This window comes from Vulpes lagopus, chromosome 2 (assembly GCF_018345385.1).
Source record: "Vulpes lagopus strain Blue_001 chromosome 2, ASM1834538v1, whole genome shotgun sequence".
In the NCBI taxonomy this organism is placed as follows: Eukaryota; Metazoa; Chordata; class Mammalia; order Carnivora; family Canidae; genus Vulpes; species Vulpes lagopus.
Window position 1 is genome coordinate 104,829,550 of NC_054825.1, and position 11,978 is coordinate 104,841,527.

The following is an 11,978-nucleotide window of genomic DNA, read 5'->3' on the forward strand; positions in this document are numbered from 1 at the left end:
TTTTATGATTGATTGGAGGCAGAAATAATAACTCCAATAGGAGCTTTGCTTCCCTTCCTGAAGGTAGTGTTAACTAGGATACGTTCCCAGGGATGAGATTTTCTTCTAAGAAAGAAGAGGACTTTTGTGATGCTATATGGAATTCTATCAAACCCAGTTTTTTCCCCTCCTATGGTGTGCTTACTCAAAGCCCCTGTGTACCATTTTCACTCACTCAAGCTGGACATTTCCACTGCTTGGTACAGTAGGTCCTCCCTTATCTGCAATTTTGCTCTCCACAGTCAGCCAAGGTCTAGAAGCAGATGATTCTCCTCACTATTGTCAGAAGGTCAATAGTAAGCTGATACTGTCACAATGCCTACATCATTCATATCGCTTCATCTCATCATGTGGGCATTTTATCATCTCATGAGGATCCTATAAGAGGAAAGAGGGTGGGCAGCCCTGGTGGCCCAGGGTTTAGCGCCACCTTCAGCCCAGGGCATGATCCTGGAGACCTGGGATCGAGTCCCATGTCAGGCTCCCTGCATGGAGTCTGCTTCTCCCTCTCCCTGTGTCTCTGCCTCTCTGTGTCTCTCATGAATAAATAAATAAAATCTTTTAAAACAAACAAAAAACAAAAACAGAAAGAGGGTAATGACAGTACAATAAAATAATTTGAGAGACCATATTCACATAACCTTTATTACAGTTTATTCTATTATTAATACTAATAATTATTGTTCTTAATCTCTTACTGTGTCTAATTTATAAATTAAACTTTGTCATAGGCATGTGCATATAGGAAAAAACACAATGTACACAGGGCTCAATACTTCTGTGGTTTTAAGCATCCACCAGGGATCTTGGAATATAATAGAATTCCCCATCTATCATGATTCCCACCAATATAAATCAATTCACTGAATTTTGATTCTCATTTAACAATGCAAACAATTTTGTGATATTATTGGTAAATTTGGTACTAAAATTTGTTGAGTAGAAAATGCATTTCTTTAGAATTTCCAACTGTATTAAAATGTTATTGCATCTCATATTTCAGGCATATCTAAATCAATTTCAAATAAATCTCCAGTATCTATCATCTTATACCTTTATTATTAACATGAAACCTTGGGCAGCCCGGGTAGCTAAGCGGTTTAGTACCGCCTTCAGCCCAGGGCGTGATCCTGGAGATCTAGGATCGAGTCCTGAGTTACGTTCCCTGCATGGAGCCTGCTTCTCCCTTTGCCTGTGTCTCTGCTTCTCTCTCTCTCTCTCTGTCTCTCATGAATAAATAAAATCTTTTTAAAAAAATAACATGAGGGATCCCTGGGTGGCGCAGTGGTTTGGCGCTTGCCTTTGGCCCAGGGCGCGATCCTGGAGACCCGGGATCGAATCCCACATCAGGCTCCCGGTGCATGGAGCCTGCTTCTCCCTCTGCCTATGTCTCTGCCTCTCTCTCTCTCTGTGACTATCATAAATAAATAAAAAATTAAAAAAAAAAAATAACATGAAACCTTAAATTTTTCCTAGAATCCTTGTTTAAAAGGTATGGAGAAAAAAATATTTTACATTGAATGCGAAGAGTCTTATGTGAAGGAAAATTTTTTATCAACTCTCATTTCTCTCATTTTTTATTTTTTTCCAAAGATTTTATTTATGAGAGAGAGTGAGCATGCACGCAGAAGTGGGGGGAGAGGCAAAGGAAGAGGGAGAGAAAACTGATTCCTCGCTGAGCGGGGAGCCTGAGATGATGACCTGAGCTGAAAAGCTAAACTGAACCACCCAGGTGGCCCTCTCAGCTCTTATTTTTTATGAAGTCATACTGAAGCAAATGTAAAATATCTCTCTGGACACCGCATTAAGAAAGATTGGACATTGTGACACTAGGAAGCCCACTTGGAGCTGTTTAGTTGATGTGTCCAACTACCAGAGAATAGGACATAACCAAGTGACATTTTATCTAGACTCTCCTTGGAATCTGATTGACATTATTTGATTTGGCGCTTTAAGATGTTGAGAACAAGAACTGCAGGCTGCTTGGTAGTGGAGAAATTGACTGCTATCTTTTAAAAATAAGGTCCTGAATATTGTGTAAAGGTAGTATTAATCAAATTGTTTTAACTCCAAAAAAATCGTTTTAATTAATGGAAGTTTGGTGACCAATCCTTGAACTAAAATCGTGATACTCAGTTATAACAACTTCCAACTTCTTTTTTTTTTTTTAATATATTCATGAGATGCACAGAGAGGGGCAGAGATAGAGGGAGAAGCAGGCTCCCCAAAGGGAGCCTGATGTGGGACTCAATCCCAGAACCCCAGGATCACAGCCTGAGCCAAAGGCATACATTCAACCACTGAATCACCCAGGCACCCCCAACTTCCAACTTCTTGATGAAGGTGGTTTTTTTGTTTTCGTTTTTCTTAAATAACTGTTTCAGGTGAAAAATTCTTAATTCCTTGAACCTTGATTTTCTTATGAAATTTAATGCAATTATTTTAAAATTCCAGGCAGGCATCCTAAGTATGCATTACAGTTAATGTAAAAATGTTTATTAAGGAGTCAGTTTTGGTGGACAGTAGCTGAACGCTTCTGATAATAGGCAACAAAGGCTACTACTCCCCTTTATTGCTGATAGACACCATAGGTGGGTAATCACAATTATTAATGATTATATTGTTGAACATTAGCTGTAACAAGTGGCTTGACATAACTTTATTATTTTCTGAAAAGTGGTAATGTATTTACTCTAGTTTGTAGTTATACAGTAGACCTCATTTCTAAAGAAACTAAAAATTCTGACATGATTTAAGTAGAATACTGAGATCATTCTCTTAACATTCTCCTATCTTGGGATCCCTGGGTGGCGCAGCGGTTTGGCCCCTTCCTTTGGCCCAGGGCGCGATCCTGGAGACCCGGGATTGAATCCCGCGTCGGGCTCCCGGTGCATGGAGCCTGCTTCTCCTCCCTCTGCCTGTGTCTCTGCCTCTCTCTCTCTCTCTGGGACTATTATAAATAAAATAAAATAAAATTCTTTAAAAAAAAAAATTCTCCTATCTTAACAGATAGGAAGAGGATATATTTTAAAGATGAAAAAATGATGCCGTTTGCAAATGTAGTCAGTAAACATTCTCACATGTATGTAGCTCTTCTTCATTTGCAGAGAAGATAGCACTGCAAGATCTATTGGTAAGGTTACTAAGCTTTTTTAAGGATACAGTTCTCACTATAGGGATTAAGAGACCACCTGCATCCAGATGTCTGCTCCCTGCTTGCTAGCTCTGGGATCTTGGACAGGTCATTAAATTTCTCTCTAAAAACAGAAATACCTGTCCTCAAAGATGGTTTGGATGATTGTAAGTTAACATGTAAAGCAGATGGTTCTGAAGTTTAGTTACTTTGAATCCAGAGAAGCACAGTGAGGTGGTGATGGGAGTACATTTCAGCACCTGCCCACCCCACACACATTTTCTTTTTTTTTTTTTTTTACATTTCTGTGTAATCAATGCAGTGAGAATGAGCACATGGTGGAGGTGGTAATCTTAGAAAATGAGCATTGAGTAGACAACATACTGAGGGCCCATTACCTTTACTGACCTTGTAGCTGTCTCTTGAGCAACTTAAACCTTGTTGGGAAATATCCAAATAGTTGATTTTTCCAAGACTACGCAGGGCCCAAGGGTGCAAGAGTCCCTGGTTCTTGGGGTTCCAAACTAGATACTGGCTGTTGACAAAATCCAAAGGCAGAGGGACAGTGGTGAAACAAGAAAGGAATTAATTTCAGTGAGGCCAACACTGGAAAAGAGGGCAGACTGACATCTCAAGGAGTGTCTCTAAAGTGTTGAAAATACTTCTGGGTTCATAGAAGGAGAATGTGGGACAAAGGTCAGTGGGTTTGTGCAGGTGAGCGGCACAGGTCAGGTGTGTGGGGTCTTGCTAGCCTCCTGGCAGTCCCTGTGCTTCAGGGGGGCAGTTTCATTTCCCACCACAGGATGCTCTGCCGGCCAGGTCTTTCACCCAAGTTAAGAGATAAGCAGGAAATAAGAATTTAATTAGAAAGTATAGACTGGCCTATAGGAGCCGCCGGGTTGAGAGGAGTGTGGCCCTCTCCTCTCCCTGCGATGGCGTGTACTCATCTGTTAATATCTGTGTACTCTGAAAAGGGGGAATCATCTGGCAAAAATGTTACTTTGCCTGCTGTGTTTAAGGCTCCCATTCAACCCAATATCATGAACTCTGTTCACACCAACTTGTGCCAAAAACAACAGACAGCCATATGCTGTCAGTGAATTAGCAGATCATCAAACCAGTGCTGAGTCTTGGGGTACTGGCAGAGCTGTGGCTCGAATTCCCGGAGTTTGAGACGGTGGGACTCACCGTTCTGGCCAGGGTGCTTTTGGAAATATGTGTCGTGGAGGCTGCATGTTTGCACCAACCAAAACCTGGCGCCATTGGCACTGCAGAGTAAACACAACACAAAAGCGATATGCCATCTGCTCTGGCCTGGCTGCCTCAGCCTTACCAGCACTGGTCATGTCTAAAGGTCATCATATTAAGGAAGTTCCTGAACTTCTATTTGGTGGTTGAAGATAAAGTTGAAGGCTACAAGAAGACCAAGGAGGCTGTTTTGCTTCTTAACTTAAAGCCTGGAATGATATCAAAAAGATCTCTATGCCTCTCAGTGAATGAGAGCTGGCAAGGGCAAAATGAGAAACCATCGTCATATCCAGCCCAGGGGACCCTGCATCATCTACAGTAAAGACAATGGTATCATCAAGGCCTTCAGAAACATCCCTGGAATTACTTTACTTAATGTAAGCAGACTGAACGTTCTGAAACTTGCTCCTGGTGGGCATGTGGGACATTTCTGCATTCAGACTGAAAGTTAGATGATCTGTATGGTACTTGGCATAAGGCTGCCTTCCTCAAGAGTAACTACAACCTTCCCATGCATAAGATGCTTAATACAGACCTTAGCAGAATCTTGAAAAGCCCAGAGATCCAAAAAGCCCTCCAAGCACCATGCAAGAAGATTCATCGTAGAGTCCTGAAGAAGAATCCACTGAAAAACCTAAGAATCGTGTTGAAGCTAAACCCACATGCAAAGACCATGCGCCGGAACACCATTCTTCACCAGGCCAAGAATCAAACTCCGGATGGATAAGGTGGCAGCAGCCTCAGAAGCCAAATCAGATGAGAAGGGGGTTCCAGGCAAGAAGCCCATGGTAGGGAAGAAAGGAAAGAAGACTGTTGGTGTGAAAAAGCCGAAGAAATCTTTGGTAGGAAAAAAGGCTGCAGCTACCAAGAAACCAGCAGCTGACAAGAAACCTGCAGAAAAGAAACCCACCACAGAAAAGAAACCTGCTGCCTAAAAATTTATATTTGTTTATTCCATAAAAAATAATTTTGGACAGCTAATTTTTTAAAAAAGATTTTGTTTATTTATTCATGAGAGACAGAGAGGCAGAGACACAGGCAGAGAGAGAAGCAGGCTCCATACAGGGAGCCCAACACAGGACTCAATCCCCGGTCTCCAGGATCAGGCCCTTGGCTGAAGGTGGCGCTAAACCGCTGAGCCACCCAGGCTGCCCTGGACAGCTAATTTTAAATAAAGACCTGATCAAAGACAGAAACAAAAACAAAAAAGTATAGACTGAGGTCAAATTGGAGATGGTTGGGGTCCTCTTTCCAGACCATTCTTCTCTTTGCCTTCTTGCTTGAAAGATGTTTAGTCTTGTCTAGAATTCCTGGATCATAATCCATTTTCATCAAAACTGGACCATTTTTCTCATTGACCTCAGACATTTACTGAATCCAGTTTGAATTTTATTCTTCTGAGTGACTTTTTCTACTTTAAACTTGTGGGTTTCTCCCAACTCCTTTCTCTTGCTTTCTTTACCCTGTTCTTTTTCTAACTGGCTCTCAATCACTCCCTTTTTTGTTGTTGTTAGTTTGTTCTTCTGTATCGTTTATTTCTTTACAATTTTAAAACTGGACCATGGTGTCTGTCCCTGGTTAATTTTGCCTGGCATATGTGAATCTTCTGATCTCAATCCAGATGCTTTGTTTATTTTGCTTTGGGGAGAGTTCTTGAATAAATGAATTTCGGTGACAGTTTTCTTGCTTCTGTTTGTTTTCTTTAGAAACAGCTACTCATTAGCTAATTCTTTGTGATTAATGCTTCTATGTTTTGTCATTTCGTTGCTTTTTTAATTCTCTGTTCCAGGAATGCCTTTCAAATTTGTCACTAAACTTGATTTCACGTTAATGAAAAGCTGCTTCCTACTGCTTCCAACTTGGACTTTATCTTGGCTGCTGTGCTTTTGCTCTCTTTAATCCTTGTCACAGCCTTTTGTTTGTTTGTTGTTAAATGAAAACAAAGTCCACAGTCATCCTTATTTTTAATTGAGGTTATCTTTTTTCCGAGCAATACACGCTCATTGCGGGTAGATTGGAAAGGGAAGCAAAGGAAGGAAATATACCTCATCCAAAATCCCACTACTCAGGAATGCCCAATTAAAATTTGATGACAGGGCAGCCTGGGTTGCTCAGCAGTTTAGCACCGCCTTCGGCCCAAGGCATGATCCTGGAGACCCAGGATCAAGTCTCACATCAGGCTCCCTGCATGGAGCCTGCTTCTCCCTCTGCCGGTGTCTTTGCCTCTCTCTCTCTCTCTCTCTCTCTCTCTGTCTCTCATGAATAAATAAATAAAACCTTTTTTAAAAAAATAAAATTTGATGGCAATCTTCAACCATTTTCTAAGAGTGTAAGAACAGTCCCCTATCCCAGTGAGATCACACTGCTTTGACACTTGCTCTTTAATTTTCATGATCTTTCATGAAAAATATGAAGTAGCATTGAAGAGGGCACATGATGTGATGAACACTGGGTATTATATGCAACTGATGAATTATTGAACATTACATCTGAAATTGATGATGTACTATATATTGGCTAATTGAATATAAATAAAAATATGAAGTAGCATTTCTGTTTCAGAGGAGTTTTTCTTCGAATTTCTCGAGCACATTAGAATTACATGAGAGCATATTAAAAACTTTGGATACCTGTCCTTAGCCCCCCAGTTTTCAGATTTAATTTTTCTGGGATGGAACCCAAACATCAACATTTTTTAAAGGTTTCCCTGATGTTTCTAACGTACAGAGCTGAGAACCCTTAGCATGTGTGTGCAATGGAGGCTTTGAGTAGGTTTTGTTTTGGGGTACTGTTTGGTTTTCAGAAGGCTAATCTACCAGCATAGCTGTTCCCTTATACTGCCAAGGAAATGGCTGAACCTATTTAGCAAGGAAGCAGCTTTTGTTAAAATCGAGTAATTAAATAACTGATTCCCTGGGACGCCTGAGTGGCTCAGTAGTTGAGCGCCTGCCTTTGGCCCAGGGCATGATCCTGGAGTCCCTGGATCGAGTCCCACATCAGGCTCCCTACATGGAGCCTGCTTCTCCCTCTGCCTGTGTCTCTGCCTCTCTCTCTCTCTCTCTCTCTCTCTCTCTCTCTCTCTAGTGAATGAATAAATAAAATAAAATTTAAAAAAATTCCCCAAATAGTTGGAGTATCTTACTACTGAGAGTGGTTAGCTATGTTTAGATCCTTTGGTTGAGGAAAGTAATGGTAGCACTCTTAATTAAGCATAAATTCACTGCAAGATACTTTAGTCTTTTGTTTATTTACTATTTACCATGTAGCAGAATTTTTTTAATGAAACATTAAGCTATGTCAATTCTTTTTTTTTTTTTAAGATTTTATTTATTTGTTCATGAGAAACACAGAGAGAGGCAGAGACATAGGCAGAGAAAGAAGCAGACTCCATGCAGGGAGCCCGATGTGGGATTCGATCCTGGATCCCAGTATCACGCCCTGGGCTGAAGGCAGGCACTTAACCACTAAGCCACCCAGGCGTCCCAATATATCAGTCCTTAAGCAGAGTCTTTCTGAAGGGATGTCTAATGTTCAGTGTTAACTTGTTTACATAATTATAATAGTCACTGCTCTGTCTGCCCAAAACCATCAGAAACACTTGCTCTCACCCAAGGTCTTTGGACATCTGTGATTTTGTTAAATCAAGAGAAATCTGGGTGCCTGCATGGCTTAGTTGGCTAAGCGTCCAACTCTTGATTTCAGCTCAGGTCGTGATCTTGGAGTGGTGAGATTGAGCCCCATATGAGGCTCTGAATTCCCTGGGGAGTCTGTCTGTCCCTCTGCTTTGTTCCTTGTGCATATGCTCTCTTTCTCTCAAATAATAAAATCTTTTTTTTTAAGATTTATTTGCTTATTTATGATAGAAGCAGAGACACAGGAGGAGGGAGAAGCAGGCTTCATGCTGGGAGCCCGACGTAGGACTCGATCCTGGGACTCCAGGATTGCACCCTGGGCCAAAGGCAGGCACCAAAACGCTGAGACACCCAAGGATCCCCTAATAAAATCTTTTTTAAAAAAAAGTTTAGGGCAGCCCTGGTGGCGCAGCGGTTTAGCACCGCCTGCAGCCCGGGGTGTGATCCTGGAGACCCGGGATCGAGTCCCACATCGGGCTTCCTGCATGGAGCCTGTTTCTCCCTCTGCCTGTGCCTCTGCCTCTCGCTCTCTCTAACTGAATAAGTAAATAAATATTTTTTTAAATAAGCTTTTTTTTTTAATTTATTTATTCAGAGAGAGAGACTGAGAGGCAGAGACACAGACAGAGGGAGAAGTGGGCTCCATGCAGGGAGCCCAACGCGGGACTCGATCCTGGGTCTCCAGGATCACAGCCCGGGCTGCAGGCGGCGCTAAACCGCTGCGCCACCGGGGGTGCTCAGTAAATAAATCTTTTAAAAAAATAAATAAAAAATTAAAAAAGTTTAGTTTCTCAGAAAAATAGCAAAGGCAGGACTATGAGAGGTGTAAACAAAATCCATATAGTGTTACAAAGAATTCACAGAAATTTTTATGAACTTCCCATAGGATATGGAATGGAGGAGCTAGTCTTTTGTCTTAAAAACATGAAATCATAGGATGTTTGCACCTATAATTTGCAATTAATGCATCTTGCAAATTTTAGTAGAAGTTCTCTTGTCTAAAAGCAAATGTTCATTATGTGTTTAAAACCTTTAACTGTGGGGTATCCCTGGGTGGCTCAGCGGTTTAGCACCTGCCTTTGGCCCAGGGCGCAGTCCTGGAGTCTCGGAATCGAGTCCCGTGTCGGGCTCCCTGCAAGGACCCTGCTTCTCCCTCTGCCTGTGTCTCTGCCTCGCACTCTCTATCATGAATAAATAAATAAAATCTTAAAAAAAAAAAAAAAAACAACCTTTAACTGTGGCTATATTGAGTTGATTGGTCTAAAAGCTGCTCTGGAAAATTTCCAGAATAAAATCATTTTTGTCATGATCTGGGCAGATAGGCTAGTGAATGCTGCTTCTGTATTTAGGCTTGTCACACTTCAGGGTGCCATTTCTCCCTCTTGCTAAAATGCAAATTCTCCTTGAGCACATCTGGGCTAGGGCCTGACATTCTGCATTTCTAACAAGCTCCCAGGTGATGTCAGTGCTGCTGTTCCTGCGGCAGGTCATACTTGAGTACCAGTCATTGAGGACTGAGAATGGGGGGTACCCTCAGTACTTAGCAAGAGAAAATATGCATTCTTCCTGTTATATTTTGTTTTTTAATCTTGTGGACACTGCTAAAGAATGAATTAGTTTACTGCCCTTAGAAACTATGTAGGTCCTAAATACATGCATGTAGTGTGTTATTTTAGCTGTGGTTTTTAATTTCTTATCTTGACTTTTCCTTCCAAATTTCTCATTTCTTTTATCCTTTGTGTGAAAGCATTCAAGCAGACATAAACAGACTAAATCACATAACATCTGTACCACTCAGTGTTAAGATTCATATTTAATTCTGAGTATTTAAAAGAAATAAAAGTCACAGAATTGAAGTCCCATTTGTATTCTTCCTCGATCACAATCTTCATTTTTTGTTGTTTTTAAGATTTTATTTATTTATTCATGAGAGACACAGAGAGATAGGCAGAAATGTAGGCAGAGAAGAGAAGCAGGCTCCCTGGGAGGAAGCTGATGTGGGACTCGATCCCGAATCCCGGGATCATGCCCTGAGCCAAAGGCAGACGCTCAACACTGAGGCACCCAGGCATCCCACAGTCTTCATTTTTTTATAAACATACATCAAATTTGCCACTATGAAGTAGTCATACTAACATTTTTTTTCCTCCAGTGTCAGAATTTTGGGGCAACTTTGAGAGTTGTCAGACACAGTTGTAATAAAGATGGATGAGGCACCATGGATCAGTTAGAAATGTTTCTGACTTCAAGTAAGAGAACACCAACTAAGAGTGACTTAAGCAATAAAGAAGTTTAATTGTCCTATAAAATAAGCCTGGAGGCAGTTCCAAGGGGTTTCAACCTTCTTCTACTCTGCCATCCTAATGTTGGCTTTTCATTCCTGGCTTATTGCCTCATGGTTGCAAGATGGTGGCCGTTGCCCCAAGGGTTATATATGTTCACAGCAGCCCAAACAGAAAGGAAGGCTCCACTTGTCTGCAGACAAAATAAGGAAAAACTTCCTTCTGGTGTAACTTTCTTTTTATAAGGGAGAAAATTCTTTCCTAGAATCTTCCCACATGTTCTTCCCTAGACCACTGACTGGCAAAGAATGGAATAATTATAACTAGCTTAGATCCATGATTCTCAGCTTTTAAAATCACGGGGGTAGGGGAAGAATTCCACATAATTAATTTAGATGCTGTCCAGTCCATGTGGAGCTTAATCCCCTACCATGAGTGTGGGTTGCACTTAGTGACTTGCTTCCAGAGAACAGATTTGGGCAGAATTAGAAAGTAACTGGACAGAGAAGCAACCTGTAAGTATTTAGGATTAACATTAGCCAAGTAATCAGAATTGACATCAGACACAAGTCAGGTGTAGAGTATGTACCCCTAAAATGATGTGATAAGAAGGGTACTTGACCTCTGTAGTCTTCTTCCTTAAAAAAAAAAAAAAGAGAGAAGGTAAGAATAAGAAGTTACAGACGGCAACACACTAAGGAGACATGAGTAAATGTGAAAATGGGATCTGGAATAGGAGAGGGGTATTAGGTAAAAACTAAGAAAATCTGTGTAAAGTACAATTCAGGTAATAATTACCAATGCTGTTTTTTCAGTTGTGATAAATGGACCATAATAACATAACATTGTATGATGTTAACTATGGTGGGGTGGGGATGGGGCTCGGTGAACCAAGACAGGCGACATATTAGCAACATGTCCAAGCTGAGTGACGGCTCACTGAGGCCATCACGATGTCCTGTCTGCTTTTGTATATCCTTGAAGGTTTTCATTAAAGTTTTAAAATGTGAGTATTTTCTTTTAGTGCATAATATGCCTACCTATGTTTCAATAAATTATACAGGTTAATAACAGGTAATGGTTAATAGCATGGATATTGATATCAAGAATTCTATATTTGAATCTCAGTTTTGACATTTAATAGTTGGTGAGAAAATGAGAAATGTAGGTAATAATATATAAGCACTAAACAGTTTGAAGGTTTCCTCACCAGCTTGGAAAGTTATCTCTTTCAGTTCTAATTAACTGAAGTTAATCTTCAGTTAGATTAAACCAAAATAAAGAGGAATTTATTATGAGGTGTGTCTGATAACAAAAGCCAAGGACAGGATGCAGTTGAGCTTCATGTGTGAGCTAAAATGAAAGATCTGGCCCCTCTCTAAGCACACCTTCCTTCTTCTGGCTGAGGATCAACTTTCTCTGCTTCTCACTCTTGAATTCAAGAGCGAACATGGTGGCCCATATCTGTTAGGTTCATATCTGTCCATTCAAAATTCCTGCCAAAAAAAAAAAAAAAAATCCTGCCAGACTGATGCTAAGACCTCTTGGTCCAACGCCTCATTTCCTAGGAAGGGCCTGTTGGCCCAGCCAGCTGTGGCGAGGAAAACAGTTGCATTGTATAGGTCTAACAGGTAACTGCGTGGA

General features: G+C 40.9%; 1 pseudogene; it reads left to right on the forward strand.

Moving 5' to 3' along the window:
- The first annotated feature begins 2,976 nt into the window (after positions 1–2,976).
- Positions 2,977–5,454, forward strand: LOC121480453 (annotated as a pseudogene).
- The last annotated feature ends 6,524 nt before the right edge of the window (positions 5,455–11,978 follow it).